Source organism: Anomaloglossus baeobatrachus, unplaced genomic scaffold (assembly GCF_048569485.1).
Source record: "Anomaloglossus baeobatrachus isolate aAnoBae1 unplaced genomic scaffold, aAnoBae1.hap1 Scaffold_695, whole genome shotgun sequence".
Classification (NCBI taxonomy): domain Eukaryota; kingdom Metazoa; phylum Chordata; class Amphibia; order Anura; family Aromobatidae; genus Anomaloglossus; species Anomaloglossus baeobatrachus.
This window is the reverse complement of record NW_027445069.1, coordinates 50,881-72,308: the sequence shown is the minus strand read 5'-3', so window position 1 is coordinate 72,308 and position 21,428 is coordinate 50,881. Positions and strand designations below refer to the sequence as shown.

The window sequence follows — 21,428 nt, the reverse complement described above, 5'->3', positions numbered from 1 at the left end:
CGACGTTGAGCCTCCGACGCCGGGCCTCTTCCTGCCGCCCTGAGCGAGCAGCCGGAGCTGCAGCCTTCTGCCTGTTTACAGGCGTCGAACGCACGTTGGGCTCCGAAGCCGCCGCCCCGCTATGCAAATGACTCTGGCTTGCTGTGCATCTTGGACGACGGCCTTCGCCTTGAGCTTGGCCTGCCATGGGGGGGATGGAAGGGGTGTAGCCGGCTCCCAGGCTGCTGGCCTCGGTGGCACCCTCTCGAAGGAACGCCTGGCTTTGGCCCCGGATCCCGCCTCACCCCACCGCCCGAGACTCCGCGATGTAGCGGGCCTGCGCCGGAGGGGCGCCCGTCGAGCCGGCGCGCTCCCAACTCATACTTACCTGGCAGGGGAGATACCATGATCACTAAGGTGGTTCTCCCAGGGTGAGGCTCATCCATTGCACGCCGGGTGTGCTGACCCCTGCGATTTCCCCAAATGCGGGAAACTCGACTGCATAATTTGTGGTAGTGGGGGACTGCGTTCGCGCTTTCCCCTGATTTGCTCTGGTCAAAGATAGACAGATACACGCTGCTGCTTGGGGGGCTCCACGAGCCAACAGGTGTGCGAGTCTCCTTTTGCTGCCTGCTGCGAGGGACTCTCAAGCAAGCACAGCCTGTTGGTGCCCCCTTGTGGCCCCATCTAGAAGCTGCCAAAGGGAAGCCGCTCGCTTTGCTGCTGGCTTTTGGTATCTGGGATTTGTTGTGAGCCTTTTTTAAAAGAGAGGAGGGGAGGGGAGGGGGGGGTTCCTTCCTTGGTCTTTGTTTTTTCGTTTTCCTCTCTCCGTTTAAACCCTTAACTCTTGATTTGGCGTCCTGATATCTTTGCTTGGCTGCTTTGGACACACCGGCCGAGTTCCCCCTGGGCCCGCTGGCTGTGGATTCCTCCGCTGGTGTAGTGACAGGAATTGGCCTTTGGTTCAGCCGGGAGGGGAGCTTTGTAGCGAGCGGCAGCGGGCACGCTCCAAAGATGGCACTTGCGGCTGCAGCAGCAGGAAGTGCACGGCCGGGCCCTTTTTTGCGGCCGCCTGGTGGGGCTGCCGACGTTGAGCCTCCGACGCCGGGCCTCTTCCTGCCGCCCTGAGCGAGCAGCCGGAGCTGCAGCCTTCTGCCTGTTTACAGGCGTCGAACGCACGTTGGGCTCCGAAGCCGCCGCCCCGCTATGCAAATGACTCTGGCTTGCTGTGCATCTTGGACGACGGCCTTCGCCTTGAGCTTGGCCTGCCATGGGGGGGATGGAAGGGGTGTAGCCGGCTCCCAGGCTGCTGGCCTCGGTGGCACCCTCTCGAAGGAACGCCTGGCTTTGGCCCCGGATCCCGCCTCACCCCACCGCCCGAGACTCCGCGATGTAGCGGGCCTGCGCCGGAGGGGCGCCCGTCGAGCCGGCGCGCTCCCAACTCATACTTACCTGGCAGGGGAGATACCATGATCACTAAGGTGGTTCTCCCAGGGTGAGGCTCATCCATTGCACTCCGGGTGTGCTGACCCCTGCGATTTCCCCAAATGCGGGAAACTCGACTGCATAATTTGTGGTAGTGGGGGACTGCGTTCGCGCTTTCCCCTGATTTGCTCTGGTCAAAGATAGACAGATACACGCTGCTGCTTGGGGGGCTCCACGAGCCAACAGGTGTGCGAGTCTCCTTTTGCTGCCTGCTGCGAGGGACTCTCAAGCAAGCACAGCCTGTTGGTGCCCCCTTGTGGCCCCATCTAGAAGCTGCCAAAGGGAAGCCGCTCGCTTTGCTGCTGGCTTTTGGTATCTGGGATTTGTTGTGAGCCTTTTTTAAAAGAGAGGAGGGGAGGGGAGGGGAGGGGGGGGTTCCTTCCTTGGTCTTTGTTTTTTCGTTTTCCTCTCTCCGTTTAAACCCTTAACTCTTGATTTGGCGTCCTGATATCTTTGCTTGGCTGCTTTGGACACACCGGCCGAGTTCCCCCTGGGCCCGCTGGCTGTGGATTCCTCCGCTGGTGTAGTGACAGGAATTGGCCTTTGGTTCAGCCGGGAGGGGAGCTTTGTAGCGAGCGGCAGCGGGCACGCTCCAAAGATGGCACTTGCGGCTGCAGCAGCAGGAAGTGCACGGCCGGGCCCTTTTTTGCGGCCGCCTGGTGGGGCTGCCGACGTTGAGCCTCCGACGCCGGGCCTCTTCCTGCCGCCCTGAGCGAGCAGCCGGAGCTGCAGCCTTCTGCCTGTTTACAGGCGTCGAACGCACGTTGGGCTCCGAAGCCGCCGCCCCGCTATGCAAATGACTCTGGCTTGCTGTGCATCTTGGACGACGGCCTTCGCCTTGAGCTTGGCCTGCCATGGGGGGGATGGAAGGGGTGTAGCCGGCTCCCAGGCTGCTGGCCTCGGTGGCACCCTCTCGAAGGAACGCCTGGCTTTGGCCCCGGATCCCGCCTCACCCCACCGCCCGAGACTCCGCGATGTAGCGGGCCTGCGCCGGAGGGGCGCCCGTCGAGCCGGCGCGCTCCCAACTCATACTTACCTGGCAGGGGAGATACCATGATCACTAAGGTGGTTCTCCCAGGGTGAGGCTCATCCATTGCACGCCGGGTGTGCTGACCCCTGCGATTTCCCCAAATGCGGGAAACTCGACTGCATAATTTGTGGTAGTGGGGGACTGCGTTCGCGCTTTCCCCTGATTTGCTCTGGTCAAAGATAGACAGATACACGCTGCTGCTTGGGGGGCTCCACGAGCCAACAGGTGTGCGAGTCTCCTTTTGCTGCCTGCTGCGAGGGACTCTCAAGCAAGCACAGCCTGTTGGTGCCCCCTTGTGGCCCCATCTAGAAGCTGCCAAAGGGAAGCCGCTCGCTTTGCTGCTGGCTTTTGGTATCTGGGATTTGTTGTGAGCCTTTTTTAAAAGAGAGGAGGGGAGGGGAGGGGAGGGGAGGGGGGGTTCCTTCCTTGGTCTTTGTTTTTTCGTTTTCCTCTCTCCGTTTAAACCCTTAACTCTTGATTTGGCGTCCTGATATCTTTGCTTGGCTGCTTTGGACACACCGGCCGAGTTCCCCCTGGGCCCGCTGGCTGTGGATTCCTCCGCTGGTGTAGTGACAGGAATTGGCCTTTGGTTCAGCCGGGAGGGGAGCTTTGTAGCGAGCGGCAGCGGGCACGCTCCAAAGATGGCACTTGCGGCTGCAGCAGCAGGAAGTGCACGGCCGGGCCCTTTTTTGCGGCCGCCTGGTGGGGCTGCCGACGTTGAGCCTCCGACGCCGGGCCTCTTCCTGCCGCCCTGAGCGAGCAGCCGGAGCTGCAGCCTTCTGCCTGTTTACAGGCGTCGAACGCACGTTGGGCTCCGAAGCCGCCGCCCCGCTATGCAAATGACTCTGGCTTGCTGTGCATCTTGGACGACGGCCTTCGCCTTGAGCTTGGCCTGCCATGGGGGGGATGGAAGGGGTGTAGCCGGCTCCCAGGCTGCTGGCCTCGGTGGCACCCTCTCGAAGGAACGCCTGGCTTTGGCCCCGGATCCCGCCTCACCCCACCGCCCGAGACTCCGCGATGTAGCGGGCCTGCGCCGGAGGGGCGCCCGTCGAGCCGGCGCGCTCCCAACTCATACTTACCTGGCAGGGGAGATACCATGATCACTAAGGTGGTTCTCCCAGGGTGAGGCTCATCCATTGCACTCCGGGTGTGCTGACCCCTGCGATTTCCCCAAATGCGGGAAACTCGACTGCATAATTTGTGGTAGTGGGGGACTGCGTTCGCGCTTTCCCCTGATTTGCTCTGGTCAAAGATAGACAGATACACGCTGCTGCTTGGGGGGCTCCACGAGCCAACAGGTGTGCGAGTCTCCTTTTGCTGCCTGCTGCGAGGGACTCTCAAGCAAGCACAGCCTGTTGGTGCCCCCTTGTGGCCCCATCTAGAAGCTGCCAAAGGGAAGCCGCTCGCTTTGCTGCTGGCTTTTGGTATCTGGGATTTGTTGTGAGCCTTTTTTAAAAGAGAGGAGGGGAGGGGGGGGTTCCTTCCTTGGTCTTTGTTTTTTCGTTTTCCTCTCTCCGTTTAAACCCTTAACTCTTGATTTGGCGTCCTGATATCTTTGCTTGGCTGCTTTGGACACACCGGCCGAGTTCCCCCTGGGCCCGCTGGCTGTGGATTCCTCCGCTGGTGTAGTGACAGGAATTGGCCTTTGGTTCAGCCGGGAGGGGAGCTTTGTAGCGAGCGGCAGCGGGCACGCTCCAAAGATGGCACTTGCGGCTGCAGCAGCAGGAAGTGCACGGCCGGGCCCTTTTTTGCGGCCGCCTGGTGGGGCTGCCGACGTTGAGCCTCCGACGCCGGGCCTCTTCCTGCCGCCCTGAGCGAGCAGCCGGAGCTGCAGCCTTCTGCCTGTTTACAGGCGTCGAACGCACGTTGGGCTCCGAAGCCGCCGCCCCGCTATGCAAATGACTCTGGCTTGCTGTGCATCTTGGACGACGGCCTTCGCCTTGAGCTTGGCCTGCCATGGGGGGGATGGAAGGGGTGTAGCCGGCTCCCAGGCTGCTGGCCTCGGTGGCACCCTCTCGAAGGAACGCCTGGCTTTGGCCCCGGATCCCGCCTCACCCCACCGCCCGAGACTCCGCGATGTAGCGGGCCTGCGCCGGAGGGGCGCCCGTCGAGCCGGCGCGCTCCCAACTCATACTTACCTGGCAGGGGAGATACCATGATCACTAAGGTGGTTCTCCCAGGGTGAGGCTCATCCATTGCACGCCGGGTGTGCTGACCCCTGCGATTTCCCCAAATGCGGGAAACTCGACTGCATAATTTGTGGTAGTGGGGGACTGCGTTCGCGCTTTCCCCTGATTTGCTCTGGTCAAAGATAGACAGATACACGCTGCTGCTTGGGGGGCTCCACGAGCCAACAGGTGTGCGAGTCTCCTTTTGCTGCCTGCTGCGAGGGACTCTCAAGCAAGCACAGCCTGTTGGTGCCCCCTTGTGGCCCCATCTAGAAGCTGCCAAAGGGAAGCCGCTCGCTTTGCTGCTGGCTTTTGGTGTCTGGGATTTGTTGTGAGCCTTTTTTAAAAGAGAGGAGGGGAGGGGAGGGGAGGGGGGGGTTCCTTCCTTGGTCTTTGTTTTTTCGTTTTCCTCTCTCCGTTTAAACCCTTAACTCTTGATTTGGCGTCCTGATATCTTTGCTTGGCTGCTTTGGACACACCGGCCGAGTTCCCCCTGGGCCCGCTGGCTGTGGATTCCTCTGCTGGTGTAGTGACAGGAATTGGCCTTTGGTTCAGCCGGGAGGGGAGCTTTGTAGCGAGCGGCAGCGGGCACGCTCCAAAGATGGCACTTGCGGCTGCAGCAGCAGGAAGTGCACGGCCGGGCCCTTTTTTGCGGCCGCCTGGTGGGGCTGCCGACGTTGAGCCTCCGACGCCGGGCCTCTTCCTGCCGCCCTGAGCGAGCAGCCGGAGCTGCAGCCTTCTGCCTGTTTACAGGCGTCGAACGCACGTTGGGCTCCGAAGCCGCCGCCCCGCTATGCAAATGACTCTGGCTTGCTGTGCATCTTGGACGACGGCCTTCGCCTTGAGCTTGGCCTGCCATGGGGGGGATGGAAGGGGTGTAGCCGGCTCCCAGGCTGCTGGCCTCGGTGGCACCCTCTCGAAGGAACGCCTGGCTTTGGCCCCGGATCCCGCCTCACCCCACCGCCCGAGACTCCGCGATGTAGCGGGCCTGCGCCGGAGGGGCGCCCGTCGAGCCGGCGCGCTCCCAACTCATACTTACCTGGCAGGGGAGATACCATGATCACTAAGGTGGTTCTCCCAGGGTGAGGCTCATCCATTGCACTCCGGGTGTGCTGACCCCTGCGATTTCCCCAAATGCGGGAAACTCGACTGCATAATTTGTGGTAGTGGGGGACTGCGTTCGCGCTTTCCCCTGATTTGCTCTGGTCAAAAATAGACAGATACACGCTGCTGCTTGGGGGGCTCCACGAGCCAACAGGTGTGCGAGTCTCCTTTTGCTGCCTGCTGCGAGGGACTCTCAAGCAAGCACAGCCTGTTGGTGCCCCCTTGTGGCCCCATCTAGAAGCTGCCAAAGGGAAGCCGCTCGCTTTGCTGCTGGCTTTTGGTATCTGGGATTTGTTGTGAGCCTTTTTTAAAAGAGAGGAGGGGAGGGGGGGGTTCCTTCCTTGGTCTTTGTTTTTTCGTTTTCCTCTCTCCGTTTAAACCCTTAACTCTTGATTTGGCGTCCTGATATCTTTGCTTGGCTGCTTTGGACACACCGGCCGAGTTCCCCCTGGGCCCGCTGGCTGTGGATTCCTCCGCTGGTGTAGTGACAGGAATTGGCCTTTGGTTCAGCCGGGAGGGGAGCTTTGTAGCGAGCGGCAGCGGGCACGCTCCAAAGATGGCACTTGCGGCTGCAGCAGCAGGAAGTGCACGGCCGGGCCCTTTTTTGCGGCCGCCTGGTGGGGCTGCCGACGTTGAGCCTCCGACGCCGGGCCTCTTCCTGCCGCCCTGAGCGAGCAGCCGGAGCTGCAGCCTTCTGCCTGTTTACAGGCGTCGAACGCACGTTGGGCTCCGAAGCCGCCGCCCCGCTATGCAAATGACTCTGGCTTGCTGTGCATCTTGGACGACGGCCTTCGCCTTGAGCTTGGCCTGCCATGGGGGGGATGGAAGGGGTGTAGCCGGCTCCCAGGCTGCTGGCCTCGGTGGCACCCTCTCGAAGGAACGCCTGGCTTTGGCCCCGGATCCCGCCTCACCCCACCGCCCGAGACTCCGCGATGTAGCGGGCCTGCGCCGGAGGGGCGCCCGTCGAGCCGGCGCGCTCCCAACTCATACTTACCTGGCAGGGGAGATACCATGATCACTAAGGTGGTTCTCCCAGGGTGAGGCTCATCCATTGCACGCCGGGTGTGCTGACCCCTGCGATTTCCCCAAATGCGGGAAACTCGACTGCATAATTTGTGGTAGTGGGGGACTGCGTTCGCGCTTTCCCCTGATTTGCTCTGGTCAAAGATAGACAGATACACGCTGCTGCTTGGGGGGCTCCACGAGCCAACAGGTGTGCGAGTCTCCTTTTGCTGCCTGCTGCGAGGGACTCTCAAGCAAGCACAGCCTGTTGGTGCCCCCTTGTGGCCCCATCTAGAAGCTGCCAAAGGGAAGCCGCTCGCTTTGCTGCTGGCTTTTGGTATCTGGGATTTGTTGTGAGCCTTTTTTAAAAGAGAGGAGGGGAGGGGAGGGGAGGGGAGGGGGGGGTTCCTTCCTTGGTCTTTGTTTTTTCGTTTTCCTCTCTCCGTTTAAACCCTTAACTCTTGATTTGGCGTCCTGATATCTTTGCTTGGCTGCTTTGGACACACCGGCCGAGTTCCCCCTGGGCCCGCTGGCTGTGGATTCCTCCGCTGGTGTAGTGACAGGAATTGGCCTTTGGTTCAGCCGGGAGGGGAGCTTTGTAGCGAGCGGCAGCGGGCACGCTCCAAAGATGGCACTTGCGGCTGCAGCAGCAGGAAGTGCACGGCCGGGCCCTTTTTTGCGGCCGCCTGGTGGGGCTGCCGACGTTGAGCCTCCGACGCCGGGCCTCTTCCTGCCGCCCTGAGCGAGCAGCCGGAGCTGCAGCCTTCTGCCTGTTTACAGGCGTCGAACGCACGTTGGGCTCCGAAGCCGCCGCCCCGCTATGCAAATGACTCTGGCTTGCTGTGCATCTTGGACGACGGCCTTCGCCTTGAGCTTGGCCTGCCATGGGGGGGATGGAAGGGGTGTAGCCGGCTCCCAGGCTGCTGGCCTCGGTGGCACCCTCTCGAAGGAACGCCTGGCTTTGGCCCCGGATCCCGCCTCACCCCACCGCCCGAGACTCCGCGATGTAGCGGGCCTGCGCCGGAGGGGCGCCCGTCGAGCCGGCGCGCTCCCAACTCATACTTACCTGGCAGGGGAGATACCATGATCACTAAGGTGGTTCTCCCAGGGTGAGGCTCATCCATTGCACTCCGGGTGTGCTGACCCCTGCGATTTCCCCAAATGCGGGAAACTCGACTGCATAATTTGTGGTAGTGGGGGACTGCGTTCGCGCTTTCCCCTGATTTGCTCTGGTCAAAAATAGACAGATACACGCTGCTGCTTGGGGGGCTCCACGAGCCAACAGGTGTGCGAGTCTCCTTTTGCTGCCTGCTGCGAGGGACTCTCAAGCAAGCACAGCCTGTTGGTGCCCCCTTGTGGCCCCATCTAGAAGCTGCCAAAGGGAAGCCGCTCGCTTTGCTGCTGGCTTTTGGTATCTGGGATTTGTTGTGAGCCTTTTTTAAAAGAGAGGAGGGGAGGGGGGGGTTCCTTCCTTGGTCTTTGTTTTTTCGTTTTCCTCTCTCCGTTTAAACCCTTAACTCTTGATTTGGCGTCCTGATATCTTTGCTTGGCTGCTTTGGACACACCGGCCGAGTTCCCCCTGGGCCCGCTGGCTGTGGATTCCTCCGCTGGTGTAGTGACAGGAATTGGCCTTTGGTTCAGCCGGGAGGGGAGCTTTGTAGCGAGCGGCAGCGGGCACGCTCCAAAGATGGCACTTGCGGCTGCAGCAGCAGGAAGTGCACGGCCGGGCCCTTTTTTGCGGCCGCCTGGTGGGGCTGCCGACGTTGAGCCTCCGACGCCGGGCCTCTTCCTGCCGCCCTGAGCGAGCAGCCGGAGCTGCAGCCTTCTGCCTGTTTACAGGCGTCGAACGCACGTTGGGCTCCGAAGCCGCCGCCCCGCTATGCAAATGACTCTGGCTTGCTGTGCATCTTGGACGACGGCCTTCGCCTTGAGCTTGGCCTGCCATGGGGGGGATGGAAGGGGTGTAGCCGGCTCCCAGGCTGCTGGCCTCGGTGGCACCCTCTCGAAGGAACGCCTGGCTTTGGCCCCGGATCCCGCCTCACCCCACCGCCCGAGACTCCGCGATGTAGCGGGCCTGCGCCGGAGGGGCGCCCGTCGAGCCGGCGCGCTCCCAACTCATACTTACCTGGCAGGGGAGATACCATGATCACTAAGGTGGTTCTCCCAGGGTGAGGCTCATCCATTGCACGCCGGGTGTGCTGACCCCTGCGATTTCCCCAAATGCGGGAAACTCGACTGCATAATTTGTGGTAGTGGGGGACTGCGTTCGCGCTTTCCCCTGATTTGCTCTGGTCAAAGATAGACAGATACACGCTGCTGCTTGGGGGGCTCCACGAGCCAACAGGTGTGCGAGTCTCCTTTTGCTGCCTGCTGCGAGGGACTCTCAAGCAAGCACAGCCTGTTGGTGCCCCCTTGTGGCCCCATCTAGAAGCTGCCAAAGGGAAGCCGCTCGCTTTGCTGCTGGCTTTTGGTATCTGGGATTTGTTGTGAGCCTTTTTTAAAAGAGAGGAGGGGAGGGGAGGGGAGGGGGGGGTTCCTTCCTTGGTCTTTGTTTTTTCGTTTTCCTCTCTCCGTTTAAACCCTTAACTCTTGATTTGGCGTCCTGATATCTTTGCTTGGCTGCTTTGGACACACCGGCCGAGTTCCCCCTGGGCCCGCTGGCTGTGGATTCCTCCGCTGGTGTAGTGACAGGAATTGGCCTTTGGTTCAGCCGGGAGGGGAGCTTTGTAGCGAGCGGCAGCGGGCACGCTCCAAAGATGGCACTTGCGGCTGCAGCAGCAGGAAGTGCACGGCCGGGCCCTTTTTTGCGGCCGCCTGGTGGGGCTGCCGACGTTGAGCCTCCGACGCCGGGCCTCTTCCTGCCGCCCTGAGCGAGCAGCCGGAGCTGCAGCCTTCTGCCTGTTTACAGGCGTCGAACGCACGTTGGGCTCCGAAGCCGCCGCCCCGCTATGCAAATGACTCTGGCTTGCTGTGCATCTTGGACGACGGCCTTCGCCTTGAGCTTGGCCTGCCATGGGGGGGATGGAAGGGGTGTAGCCGGCTCCCAGGCTGCTGGCCTCGGTGGCACCCTCTCGAAGGAACGCCTGGCTTTGGCCCCGGATCCCGCCTCACCCCACCGCCCGAGACTCCGCGATGTAGCGGGCCTGCGCCGGAGGGGCGCCCGTCGAGCCGGCGCGCTCCCAACTCATACTTACCTGGCAGGGGAGATACCATGATCACTAAGGTGGTTCTCCCAGGGTGAGGCTCATCCATTGCACGCCGGGTGTGCTGACCCCTGCGATTTCCCCAAATGCGGGAAACTCGACTGCATAATTTGTGGTAGTGGGGGACTGCGTTCGCGCTTTCCCCTGATTTGCTCTGGTCAAAAATAGACAGATACACGCTGCTGCTTGGGGGGCTCCACGAGCCAACAGGTGTGCGAGTCTCCTTTTGCTGCCTGCTGCGAGGGACTCTCAAGCAAGCACAGCCTGTTGGTGCCCCCTTGTGGCCCCATCTAGAAGCTGCCAAAGGGAAGCCGCTCGCTTTGCTGCTGGCTTTTGGTATCTGGGATTTGTTGTGAGCCTTTTTTAAAAGAGAGGAGGGGAGGGGGGGGTTCCTTCCTTGGTCTTTGTTTTTTCGTTTTCCTCTCTCCGTTTAAACCCTTAACTCTTGATTTGGCGTCCTGATATCTTTGCTTGGCTGCTTTGGACACACCGGCCGAGTTCCCCCTGGGCCCGCTGGCTGTGGATTCCTCCGCTGGTGTAGTGACAGGAATTGGCCTTTGGTTCAGCCGGGAGGGGAGCTTTGTAGCGAGCGGCAGCGGGCACGCTCCAAAGATGGCACTTGCGGCTGCAGCAGCAGGAAGTGCACGGCCGGGCCCTTTTTTGCGGCCGCCTGGTGGGGCTGCCGACGTTGAGCCTCCGACGCCGGGCCTCTTCCTGCCGCCCTGAGCGAGCAGCCGGAGCTGCAGCCTTCTGCCTGTTTACAGGCGTCGAACGCACGTTGGGCTCCGAAGCCGCCGCCCCGCTATGCAAATGACTCTGGCTTGCTGTGCATCTTGGACGACGGCCTTCGCCTTGAGCTTGGCCTGCCATGGGGGGGATGGAAGGGGTGTAGCCGGCTCCCAGGCTGCTGGCCTCGGTGGCACCCTCTCGAAGGAACGCCTGGCTTTGGCCCCGGATCCCGCCTCACCCCACCGCCCGAGACTCCGCGATGTAGCGGGCCTGCGCCGGAGGGGCGCCCGTCGAGCCGGCGCGCTCCCAACTCATACTTACCTGGCAGGGGAGATACCATGATCACTAAGGTGGTTCTCCCAGGGTGAGGCTCATCCATTGCACGCCGGGTGTGCTGACCCCTGCGATTTCCCCAAATGCGGGAAACTCGACTGCATAATTTGTGGTAGTGGGGGACTGCGTTCGCGCTTTCCCCTGATTTGCTCTGGTCAAAGATAGACAGATACACGCTGCTGCTTGGGGGGCTCCACGAGCCAACAGGTGTGCGAGTCTCCTTTTGCTGCCTGCTGCGAGGGACTCTCAAGCAAGCACAGCCTGTTGGTGCCCCCTTGTGGCCCCATCTAGAAGCTGCCAAAGGGAAGCCGCTCGCTTTGCTGCTGGCTTTTGGTATCTGGGATTTGTTGTGAGCCTTTTTTAAAAGAGAGGAGGGGAGGGGAGGGGAGGGGGGGGTTCCTTCCTTGGTCTTTGTTTTTTCGTTTTCCTCTCTCCGTTTAAACCCTTAACTCTTGATTTGGCGTCCTGATATCTTTGCTTGGCTGCTTTGGACACACCGGCCGAGTTCCCCCTGGGCCCGCTGGCTGTGGATTCCTCCGCTGGTGTAGTGACAGGAATTGGCCTTTGGTTCAGCCGGGAGGGGAGCTTTGTAGCGAGCGGCAGCGGGCACGCTCCAAAGATGGCACTTGCGGCTGCAGCAGCAGGAAGTGCACGGCCGGGCCCTTTTTTGCGGCCGCCTGGTGGGGCTGCCGACGTTGAGCCTCCGACGCCGGGCCTCTTCCTGCCGCCCTGAGCGAGCAGCCGGAGCTGCAGCCTTCTGCCTGTTTACAGGCGTCGAACGCACGTTGGGCTCCGAAGCCGCCGCCCCGCTATGCAAATGACTCTGGCTTGCTGTGCATCTTGGACGACGGCCTTCGCCTTGAGCTTGGCCTGCCATGGGGGGGATGGAAGGGGTGTAGCCGGCTCCCAGGCTGCTGGCCTCGGTGGCACCCTCTCGAAGGAACGCCTGGCTTTGGCCCCGGATCCCGCCTCACCCCACCGCCCGAGACTCCGCGATGTAGCGGGCCTGCGCCGGAGGGGCGCCCGTCGAGCCGGCGCGCTCCCAACTCATACTTACCTGGCAGGGGAGATACCATGATCACTAAGGTGGTTCTCCCAGGGTGAGGCTCATCCATTGCACTCCGGGTGTGCTGACCCCTGCGATTTCCCCAAATGCGGGAAACTCGACTGCATAATTTGTGGTAGTGGGGGACTGCGTTCGCGCTTTCCCCTGATTTGCTCTGGTCAAAGATAGACAGATACACGCTGCTGCTTGGGGGGCTCCACGAGCCAACAGGTGTGCGAGTCTCCTTTTGCTGCCTGCTGCGAGGGACTCTCAAGCAAGCACAGCCTGTTGGTGCCCCCTTGTGGCCCCATCTAGAAGCTGCCAAAGGGAAGCCGCTCGCTTTGCTGCTGGCTTTTGGTATCTGGGATTTGTTGTGAGCCTTTTTTAAAAGAGAGGAGGGGAGGGGGGGGTTCCTTCCTTGGTCTTTGTTTTTTCGTTTTCCTCTCTCCGTTTAAACCCTTAACTCTTGATTTGGCGTCCTGATATCTTTGCTTGGCTGCTTTGGACACACCGGCCGAGTTCCCCCTGGGCCCGCTGGCTGTGGATTCCTCCGCTGGTGTAGTGACAGGAATTGGCCTTTGGTTCAGCCGGGAGGGGAGCTTTGTAGCGAGCGGCAGCGGGCACGCTCCAAAGATGGCACTTGCGGCTGCAGCAGCAGGAAGTGCACGGCCGGGCCCTTTTTTGCGGCCGCCTGGTGGGGCTGCCGACGTTGAGCCTCCGACGCCGGGCCTCTTCCTGCCGCCCTGAGCGAGCAGCCGGAGCTGCAGCCTTCTGCCTGTTTACAGGCGTCGAACGCACGTTGGGCTCCGAAGCCGCCGCCCCGCTATGCAAATGACTCTGGCTTGCTGTGCATCTTGGACGACGGCCTTCGCCTTGAGCTTGGCCTGCCATGGGGGGGATGGAAGGGGTGTAGCCGGCTCCCAGGCTGCTGGCCTCGGTGGCACCCTCTCGAAGGAACGCCTGGCTTTGGCCCCGGATCCCGCCTCACCCCACCGCCCGAGACTCCGCGATGTAGCGGGCCTGCGCCGGAGGGGCGCCCGTCGAGCCGGCGCGCTCCCAACTCATACTTACCTGGCAGGGGAGATACCATGATCACTAAGGTGGTTCTCCCAGGGTGAGGCTCATCCATTGCACGCCGGGTGTGCTGACCCCTGCGATTTCCCCAAATGCGGGAAACTCGACTGCATAATTTGTGGTAGTGGGGGACTGCGTTCGCGCTTTCCCCTGATTTGCTCTGGTCAAAGATAGACAGATACACGCTGCTGCTTGGGGGGCTCCACGAGCCAACAGGTGTGCGAGTCTCCTTTTGCTGCCTGCTGCGAGGGACTCTCAAGCAAGCACAGCCTGTTGGTGCCCCCTTGTGGCCCCATCTAGAAGCTGCCAAAGGGAAGCCGCTCGCTTTGCTGCTGGCTTTTGGTATCTGGGATTTGTTGTGAGCCTTTTTTAAAAGAGAGGAGGGGAGGGGAGGGGGGGGTTCCTTCCTTGGTCTTTGTTTTTTCGTTTTCCTCTCTCCGTTTAAACCCTTAACTCTTGATTTGGCGTCCTGATATCTTTGCTTGGCTGCTTTGGACACACCGGCCGAGTTCCCCCTGGGCCCGCTGGCTGTGGATTCCTCCGCTGGTGTAGTGACAGGAATTGGCCTTTGGTTCAGCCGGGAGGGGAGCTTTGTAGCGAGCGGCAGCGGGCACGCTCCAAAGATGGCACTTGCGGCTGCAGCAGCAGGAAGTGCACGGCCGGGCCCTTTTTTGCGGCCGCCTGGTGGGGCTGCCGACGTTGAGCCTCCGACGCCGGGCCTCTTCCTGCCGCCCTGAGCGAGCAGCCGGAGCTGCAGCCTTCTGCCTGTTTACAGGCGTCGAACGCACGTTGGGCTCCGAAGCCGCCGCCCCGCTATGCAAATGACTCTGGCTTGCTGTGCATCTTGGACGACGGCCTTCGCCTTGAGCTTGGCCTGCCATGGGGGGGATGGAAGGGGTGTAGCCGGCTCCCAGGCTGCTGGCCTCGGTGGCACCCTCTCGAAGGAACGCCTGGCTTTGGCCCCGGATCCCGCCTCACCCCACCGCCCGAGACTCCGCGATGTAGCGGGCCTGCGCCGGAGGGGCGCCCGTCGAGCCGGCGCGCTCCCAACTCATACTTACCTGGCAGGGGAGATACCATGATCACTAAGGTGGTTCTCCCAGGGTGAGGCTCATCCATTGCACTCCGGGTGTGCTGACCCCTGCGATTTCCCCAAATGCGGGAAACTCGACTGCATAATTTGTGGTAGTGGGGGACTGCGTTCGCGCTTTCCCCTGATTTGCTCTGGTCAAAAATAGACAGATACACGCTGCTGCTTGGGGGGCTCCACGAGCCAACAGGTGTGCGAGTCTCCTTTTGCTGCCTGCTGCGAGGGACTCTCAAGCAAGCACAGCCTGTTGGTGCCCCCTTGTGGCCCCATCTAGAAGCTGCCAAAGGGAAGCCGCTCGCTTTGCTGCTGGCTTTTGGTATCTGGGATTTGTTGTGAGCCTTTTTTAAAAGAGAGGAGGGGAGGGGGGGGTTCCTTCCTTGGTCTTTGTTTTTTCGTTTTCCTCTCTCCGTTTAAACCCTTAACTCTTGATTTGGCGTCCTGATATCTTTGCTTGGCTGCTTTGGACACACCGGCCGAGTTCCCCCTGGGCCCGCTGGCTGTGGATTCCTCCGCTGGTGTAGTGACAGGAATTGGCCTTTGGTTCAGCCGGGAGGGGAGCTTTGTAGCGAGCGGCAGCGGGCACGCTCCAAAGATGGCACTTGCGGCTGCAGCAGCAGGAAGTGCACGGCCGGGCCCTTTTTTGCGGCCGCCTGGTGGGGCTGCCGACGTTGAGCCTCCGACGCCGGGCCTCTTCCTGCCGCCCTGAGCGAGCAGCCGGAGCTGCAGCCTTCTGCCTGTTTACAGGCGTCGAACGCACGTTGGGCTCCGAAGCCGCCCGCCCCGCTATGCAAATGACTCTGGCTTGCTGTGCATCTTGGACGACGGCCTTCGCCTTGAGCTTGGCCTGCCATGGGGGGGATGGAAGGGGTGTAGCCGGCTCCCAGGCTGCTGGCCTCGGTGGCACCCTCTCGAAGGAACGCCTGGCTTTGGCCCCGGATCCCGCCTCACCCCACCGCCCGAGACTCCGCGATGTAGCGGGCCTGCGCCGGAGGGGCGCCCGTCGAGCCGGCGCGCTCCCAACTCATACTTACCTGGCAGGGGAGATACCATGATCACTAAGGTGGTTCTCCCAGGGTGAGGCTCATCCATTGCACGCCGGGTGTGCTGACCCCTGCGATTTCCCCAAATGCGGGAAACTCGACTGCATAATTTGTGGTAGTGGGGGACTGCGTTCGCGCTTTCCCTGATTTGCTCTGGTCAAAGATAGACAGATACACGCTGCTGCTTGGGGGGCTCCACGAGCCAACAGGTGTGCGAGTCTCCTTTTGCTGCCTGCTGCGAGGGACTCTCAAGCAAGCACAGCCTGTTGGTGCCCCCTTGTGGCCCCATCTAGAAGCTGCCAAAGGGAAGCCGCTCGCTTTGCTGCTGGCTTTTGGTATCTGGGATTTGTTGTGAGCCTTTTTTAAAAGAGAGGAGGGGAGGGGAGGGGAGGGGAGGGGGGGGTTCCTTCCTTGGTCTTTTGTTTTTTCGTTTTCCTCTCTCCGTTTAAACCCTTAACTCTTGATTTGGCGTCCTGATATCTTTGCTTGGCTGCTTTGGACACACCGGCCGAGTTCCCCCTGGGCCCGCTGGCTGTGGATTCCTCCGCTGGTGTAGTGACAGGAATTGGCCTTTGGTTCAGCCGGGAGGGGAGCTTTGTAGCGAGCGGCAGCGGGCACGCTCCAAAGATGGCACTTGCGGCTGCAGCAGCAGGAAGTGCACGGCCGGGCCCTTTTTTGCGGCCGCCTGGTGGGGCTGCCGACGTTGAGCCTCCGACGCCGGGCCTCTTCCTGCCGCCCTGAGCGAGCAGCCGGAGCTGCAGCCTTCTGCCTGTTTACAGGCGTCGAACGCACGTTGGGCTCCGAAGCCGCCGCCCCGCTATGCAAATGACTCTGGCTTGCTGTGCATCTTGGACGACGGCCTTCGCCTTGAGCTTGGCCTGCCATGGGGGGGATGGAAGGGGTGTAGCCGGCTCCCAGGCTGCTGGCCTCGGTGGCACCCTCTCGAAGGAACGCCTGGCTTTGGCCCCGGATCCCGCCTCACCCCACCGCCCGAGACTCACCCCACCGCCCGAGACTCCGCGATGTAGCGGGCCTGCGCCGGAGGGGCGCCCGTCGAGCCGGCGCGCTCCCAACTCATACTTACCTGGCAGGGGAGATACCATGATCACTAAGGTGGTTCTCCCAGGGTGAGGCTCATCCATTGCACTCCGGGTGTGCTGACCCCTGCGATTTCCCCAAATGCGGGAAACTCGACTGCATAATTTGTGGTAGTGGGGGACTGCGTTCGCGCTTTCCCCTGATTTGCTCTGGTCAAAGATAGACAGATACACGCTGCTGCTTGGGGGGCTCCACGAGCCAACAGGTGTGCGAGTCTCCTTTTGCTGCCTGCTGCGAGGGACTCTCAAGCAAGCACAGCCTGTTGGTGCCCCCTTGTGGCCCCATCTAGAAGCTGCCAAAGGGAAGCCGCTCGCTTTGCTGCTGGCTTTTGGTATCTGGGATTTGTTGTGAGCCTTTTTTAAAAGAGAGGAGGGGAGGGGAGGGGAGGGGGGGGTTCCTTCCTTGGTCTTTGTTTTTTCGTTTTCCTCTCTCCGTTTAAACCCTTAACTCTTGATTTGGCGTCCTGATATCTTTGCTTGGCTGCTTTGGACACACCGGCCGAGTTCCCCCTGGGCCCGCTGGCTGTGGATTCCTCCGCTGGTGTAGTGACAGGAATTGGCCTTTGGTTCAGCCGGGAGGGGAGCTTTGTAGCGAGCGGCAGCGGGCACGCTCCAAAGATGGCACTTGCGGCTGCAGCAGCAGGAAGTGCACGGCCGGGCCCTTTTTTGCGGCCGCCTGGTGGGGCTGCCGACGTTGAGCCTCCGACGCCGGGCCTCTTCCTGCCGCCCTGAGCGAGCAGCCGGAGCTGCAGCCTTCTGCCTGTTTACAGGCGTCGAACGCACGTTGGGCTCCGAAGCCGCCGCCCCGCTATGCAAATGACTCTGGCTTGCTGTGCATCTTGGACGACGGCCTTCGCCTTGAGCTTGGCCTGCCATGGGGGGGATGGAAGGGGTGTAGCCGGCTCCCAGGCTGCTGGCCTCGGTGGCACCCTCTCGAAGGAACGCCTGGCTTTGGCCCCGGATCCCGCCTCACCCCACCGCCCGAGACTCCGCGATGTAGCGGGCCTGCGCCGGAGGGGCGCCCGTCGAGCCGGCGCGCTCCCAACTCATACTTACCTGGCAGGGGAGATACCATGATCACTAAGGTGGTTCTCCCAGGGTGAGGCTCATCCATTGCACGCCGGGTGTGCTGACCCCTGCGATTTCCCCAAATGCGGGAAACTCGACTGCATAATTTGTGGTAGTGGGGGACTGCGTTCGCGCTTTCCCCTGATTTGCTCTGGTCAAAGATAGACAGATACACGCTGCTGCTTGGGGGGCTCCACGAGCCAACAGGTGTGCGAGTCTCCTTTTGCTGCCTGCTGCGAGGGACTCTCAAGCAAGCACAGCCTGTTGGTGCCCCCTTGTGGCCCCATCTAGAAGCTGCCAAAGGGAAGCCGCTCGCTTTGCTGCTGGCTTTTGGTATCTGGGATTTGTTGTGAGCCTTTTTTAAGAAGAGAGGAGGGGAGGGGAGGGGAGGGGGGGGTTCCTTCCTTGGTCTTTGTTTTTTCGTTTTCCTCTCTCCGTTTAAACCCTTAACTCTTGATTTGGCGTCCTGATATCTTTGCTTGGCTGCTTTGGACACACCGGCCGAGTTCCCCCTGGGCCCGCTGGCTGTGGATTCCTCCGCTGGTGTAGTGACAGGAATTGGCCTTTGGTTCAGCCGGGAGGGGAGCTTTGTAGCGAGCGGCAGCGGGCACGCTCCAAAGATGGCACTTGCGGCTGCAGCAGCAGGAAGTGCACGGCCGGGCCCTTTTTTGCGGCCGCCTGGTGGGGCTGCCGACGTTGAGCCTCCGACGCCGGCCGACGCCGGGCCTCTTCCTGCCGCCCTGAGCGAGCAGCCGGAGCTGCAGCCTTCTGCCTGTTTACAGGCGTCGAACGCACGTTGGGCTCCGAAGCCGCCGCCCCGCTATGCAAATGACTCTGGCTTGCTGTGCATCTTGGACGACGGCCTTCGCCTTGAGCTTGGCCTGCCATGGGGGGGATGGAAGGGGTGTAGCCGGCTCCCAGGCTGCTGGCCTCGGTGGCACCCTCTCGAAGGAACGCCTGGCTTTGGCCCCGGATCCCGCCTCACCCCACCGCCCGAGACTCCGCGATGTAGCGGGCCTGCGCCGGAGGGGCGCCCGTCGAGCCGGCGCGCTCCCAACTCATACTTACCTGGCAGGGGAGATACCATGATCACTAAGGTGGTTCTCCCAGGGTGAGGCTCATCCATTGCACTCCGGGTGTGCTGACCCCTGCGATTTCCCCAAATGCGGGAAACTCGACTGCATAATTTGTGGTAGTGGGGGACTGCGTTCGCGCTTTCCCCTGATTTGCTCTGGTCAAAAATAGACAGATACACGCTGCTGCTTGGGGGGCTCCACGAGCCAACAGGTGTGCGAGTCTCCTTTTGCTGCCTGCTGCGAGGGACTCTCAAGCAAGCACAGCCTGTTGGTGCCCCCTTGTGGCCCCATCTAGAAGCTGCCAAAGGGAAGCCGCTCGCTTTGCTGCTGGCTTTTGGTATCTGGGATTTGTTGTGAGCCTTTTTTAAAAGAGAGGAGGGGAGGGGGGGGTTCCTTCCTTGGTCTTTGTTTTTTCGTTTTCCTCTCTCCGTTTAAACCCTTAACTCTTGATTTGGCGTCCTGATATCTTTGCTTGGCTGCTTTGGACACACCGGCCGAGTTCCCCCTGGGCCCGCTGGCTGTGGATTCCTCCGCTGGTGTAGTGACAGGAATTGGCCTTTGGTTCAGCCGGGAGGGGAGCTTTGTAGCGAGCGGCAGCGGGCACGCTCCAAAGATGGCACTTGCGGCTGCAGCAGCAGGAAGTGCACGGCCGGGCCCTTTTTTGCGGCCGCCTGGTGGGGCTGCCGACGTTGAGCCTCCGACGCCGGGCCTCTTCCTGCCGCCCTGAGCGAGCAGCCGGAGCTGCAGCCTTCTGCCTGTTTACAGGCGTCGAACGCACGTTGGGCTCCGAAGCCGCCGCCCCGCTATGCAAATGACTCTGGCTTGCTGTGCATCTTGGACGACGGCCTTCGCCTTGAGCTTGGCCTGCCATGGGGGGGATGGAAGGGGTGTAGCCGGCTCCCAGGCTGCTGGCCTCGGTGGCACCCTCTCGAAGGAACGCCTGGCTTTGGCCCCGGATCCCGCCTCACCCCACCGCCCGAGACTCCGCGATGTAGCGGGCCTGCGCCGGAGGGGCGCCCGTCGAGCCGGCGCGCTCCCAACTCATACTTACCTGGCAGGGGAGATACCATGATCACTAAGGTGGTTCTCCCAGGGTGAGGCTCATCCATTGCACGCCGGGTGTGCTGACCCCTGCGATTTCCCCAAATGCGGGAAACTCGACTGCATAATTTGTGGTAGTGGGGGACTGCGTTCGCGCTTTCCCCTGATTTGCTCTGGTCAAAGATAGACAGATACACGCTGCTGCTTGGGGGGCTCCACGAGCCAACAGGTGTGCGAGTCTCCTTTTGCTGCCTGCTGCGAGGGACTCTCAAGCAAGCACAGCCTGTTGGTGCCCCCTTGTGGCCCCATCTAGAAGCTGCCAAAGGGAAGCCGCTCGCTTTGCTGCTGGCTTTTGGTATCTGGGATTTGTTGTGAGCCTTTTTTAAAAGAGAGGAGGGGAGGGGAGGGGAGGGGAGGGGGGGGTTCCTTCCTTGGTCTTTGTTTTTTCGTTTTCCTCTCTCCGTTTAAACCCTTAACTCTTGATTTGGCGTCCTGATATCTTTGCTTGGCTGCTTTGGACACACCGGCCGAGTTCCCCCTGGGCCCGCTGGCTGTGGATTCCTCCGCTGGTGTAGTGACAGGAATTGGCCTTTGGTTCAGCCGGGAGGGGAGCTTTGTAGCGAGCGGCAGCGGGCACGCTCCAAAGATGGCACTTGCGGCTGCAGCAGCAGGAAGTGCACGGCCGGGCCCTTTTTTGCGGCCGCCTGGTGGGGCTGCCGACGTTGAGCCTCCGACGCCGGGCCTCTTCCTGCCGCCCTGAGCGAGCAGCCGGAGCTGCAGCCTTCTGCCTGTTTACAGGCGTCGAACGCACGTTGGGCTCCGAAGCCGCCGCCCCGCTATGCAAATGACTCTGGCTTGCTGTGCATCTTGGACGACGGCCTTCGCCTTGAGCTTGGCCTGCCATGGGGGGGATGGAAGGGGTGTAGCCGGCTCCCAGGCTGCTGGCCTCGGTGGCACCCTCTCGAAGGAACGCCTGGCTTTGGCCCCGGATCCCGCCTCACCCCACCGCCCGAGACTCCGCGATGTAGCGGGCCTGCGCCGGAGGGGCGCCCGTCGAGCCGGCGCGCTCCCAACTCATACTTACCTGGCAGGGGAGATACCATGATCACTAAGGTGGTTCTCCCAGGGTGAGGCTCATCCATTGCACTCCGGGTGTGCTGACCCCTGCGATTTCCCCAAATGCGGGAAACTCGACTGCATAATTTGTGGTAGTGGGGGACTGCGTTCGCGCTTTCCCCTGATTTGCTCTGGTCAAAGATAGACAGATACACGCTGCTGCTTGGGGGGCTCCACGAGCCAACAGGTGTGCGAGTCTCCTTTTGCTGCCTGCTGCGAGGGACTCTCAAGCAAGCACAGCCTGTTGGTGCCCCCTTGTGGCCCCATCTAGAAGCTGCCAAAGGGAAGCCGCTCGCTTTGCTGCTGGCTTTTGGTATCTGGGATTTGTTGTGAGCCTTTTTTAAAAGAGAGGAGGGGAGGGGAGGGGAGGGGGGGGTTCCTTCCTTGGTCTTTGTTTTTTCGTTTTCCTCTCTCCGTTTAAACCCTTAACTCTTGATTTGGCGTCCTGATATCTTTGCTTGGCTGCTTTGGACACACCGGCCGAGTTCCCCCTGGGCCCGCTGGCTGTGGATTCCTCCGCTGGTGTAGTGACAGGAATTGGCCTTTGGTTCAGCCGGGAGGGGAGCTTTGTAGCGAGCGGCAGCGGGCACGCTCCAAAGATGGCACTTGCGGCTGCAGCAGCAGGAAGTGCACGGCCGGGCCCTTTTTTGCGGCCGCCTGGTGGGGCTGCCGACGTTGAGCCTCCGACGCCGGGCCTCTTCCTGCCGCCCTGAGCGAGCAGCCGGAGCTGCAGCCTTCTGCCTGTTTA

The 21,428-nt window shown here is 61.5% G+C and overlaps 20 non-coding genes across 20 annotated transcripts; all 20 read left to right on the top strand.

Annotated features, from left to right (window-relative positions):
• The first annotated feature begins 359 nt into the window (after positions 1–359).
• Positions 360–523, top strand: LOC142286789 (U1 spliceosomal RNA). Its single transcript, XR_012747862.1, has one exon. It is a non-coding gene; the product is annotated as a U1 spliceosomal RNA (small nuclear RNA).
• A 900-nt stretch (positions 524–1,423) lies between these two features.
• LOC142286847 (U1 spliceosomal RNA) lies at positions 1,424–1,587 on the top strand. Its single transcript, XR_012747918.1, has one exon. It is a non-coding gene; the product is annotated as a U1 spliceosomal RNA (small nuclear RNA).
• Positions 1,588–2,492: 905 nt separating this feature from the next.
• LOC142286788 (U1 spliceosomal RNA) lies at positions 2,493–2,656 on the top strand. The gene has a single exon (XR_012747861.1). It is a non-coding gene; the product is annotated as a U1 spliceosomal RNA (small nuclear RNA).
• Positions 2,657–3,565: 909 nt separating this feature from the next.
• Positions 3,566–3,729, top strand: LOC142286846 (U1 spliceosomal RNA). The gene has a single exon (XR_012747917.1). It is a non-coding gene; the product is annotated as a U1 spliceosomal RNA (small nuclear RNA).
• An 895-nt stretch (positions 3,730–4,624) lies between these two features.
• Positions 4,625–4,788, top strand: LOC142286787 (U1 spliceosomal RNA). Its single transcript, XR_012747860.1, has one exon. It is a non-coding gene; the product is annotated as a U1 spliceosomal RNA (small nuclear RNA).
• A 905-nt stretch (positions 4,789–5,693) lies between these two features.
• On the top strand, positions 5,694–5,857 carry LOC142286845 (U1 spliceosomal RNA). The gene has a single exon (XR_012747916.1). It is a non-coding gene; the product is annotated as a U1 spliceosomal RNA (small nuclear RNA).
• An 895-nt stretch (positions 5,858–6,752) lies between these two features.
• LOC142286785 (U1 spliceosomal RNA) lies at positions 6,753–6,916 on the top strand. The gene has a single exon (XR_012747858.1). It is a non-coding gene; the product is annotated as a U1 spliceosomal RNA (small nuclear RNA).
• Positions 6,917–7,826: 910 nt separating this feature from the next.
• LOC142286844 (U1 spliceosomal RNA) lies at positions 7,827–7,990 on the top strand. Its single transcript, XR_012747915.1, has one exon. It is a non-coding gene; the product is annotated as a U1 spliceosomal RNA (small nuclear RNA).
• Positions 7,991–8,885: 895 nt separating this feature from the next.
• On the top strand, positions 8,886–9,049 carry LOC142286784 (U1 spliceosomal RNA). Its single transcript, XR_012747857.1, has one exon. It is a non-coding gene; the product is annotated as a U1 spliceosomal RNA (small nuclear RNA).
• Positions 9,050–9,954: 905 nt separating this feature from the next.
• LOC142286783 (U1 spliceosomal RNA) lies at positions 9,955–10,118 on the top strand. Its single transcript, XR_012747856.1, has one exon. It is a non-coding gene; the product is annotated as a U1 spliceosomal RNA (small nuclear RNA).
• An 895-nt stretch (positions 10,119–11,013) lies between these two features.
• LOC142286782 (U1 spliceosomal RNA) lies at positions 11,014–11,177 on the top strand. The gene has a single exon (XR_012747855.1). It is a non-coding gene; the product is annotated as a U1 spliceosomal RNA (small nuclear RNA).
• A 905-nt stretch (positions 11,178–12,082) lies between these two features.
• On the top strand, positions 12,083–12,246 carry LOC142286843 (U1 spliceosomal RNA). Its single transcript, XR_012747914.1, has one exon. It is a non-coding gene; the product is annotated as a U1 spliceosomal RNA (small nuclear RNA).
• An 895-nt stretch (positions 12,247–13,141) lies between these two features.
• Positions 13,142–13,305, top strand: LOC142286781 (U1 spliceosomal RNA). The gene has a single exon (XR_012747854.1). It is a non-coding gene; the product is annotated as a U1 spliceosomal RNA (small nuclear RNA).
• Positions 13,306–14,205: 900 nt separating this feature from the next.
• On the top strand, positions 14,206–14,369 carry LOC142286841 (U1 spliceosomal RNA). The gene has a single exon (XR_012747911.1). It is a non-coding gene; the product is annotated as a U1 spliceosomal RNA (small nuclear RNA).
• Positions 14,370–15,265: 896 nt separating this feature from the next.
• On the top strand, positions 15,266–15,429 carry LOC142286824 (U1 spliceosomal RNA). Its single transcript, XR_012747896.1, has one exon. It is a non-coding gene; the product is annotated as a U1 spliceosomal RNA (small nuclear RNA).
• Positions 15,430–16,358: 929 nt separating this feature from the next.
• Positions 16,359–16,522, top strand: LOC142286840 (U1 spliceosomal RNA). Its single transcript, XR_012747910.1, has one exon. It is a non-coding gene; the product is annotated as a U1 spliceosomal RNA (small nuclear RNA).
• Positions 16,523–17,427: 905 nt separating this feature from the next.
• On the top strand, positions 17,428–17,591 carry LOC142286780 (U1 spliceosomal RNA). The gene has a single exon (XR_012747853.1). It is a non-coding gene; the product is annotated as a U1 spliceosomal RNA (small nuclear RNA).
• Positions 17,592–18,507: 916 nt separating this feature from the next.
• LOC142286839 (U1 spliceosomal RNA) lies at positions 18,508–18,671 on the top strand. The gene has a single exon (XR_012747909.1). It is a non-coding gene; the product is annotated as a U1 spliceosomal RNA (small nuclear RNA).
• An 895-nt stretch (positions 18,672–19,566) lies between these two features.
• LOC142286779 (U1 spliceosomal RNA) lies at positions 19,567–19,730 on the top strand. The gene has a single exon (XR_012747852.1). It is a non-coding gene; the product is annotated as a U1 spliceosomal RNA (small nuclear RNA).
• Positions 19,731–20,640: 910 nt separating this feature from the next.
• LOC142286838 (U1 spliceosomal RNA) lies at positions 20,641–20,804 on the top strand. Its single transcript, XR_012747908.1, has one exon. It is a non-coding gene; the product is annotated as a U1 spliceosomal RNA (small nuclear RNA).
• The last annotated feature ends 624 nt before the right edge of the window (positions 20,805–21,428 follow it).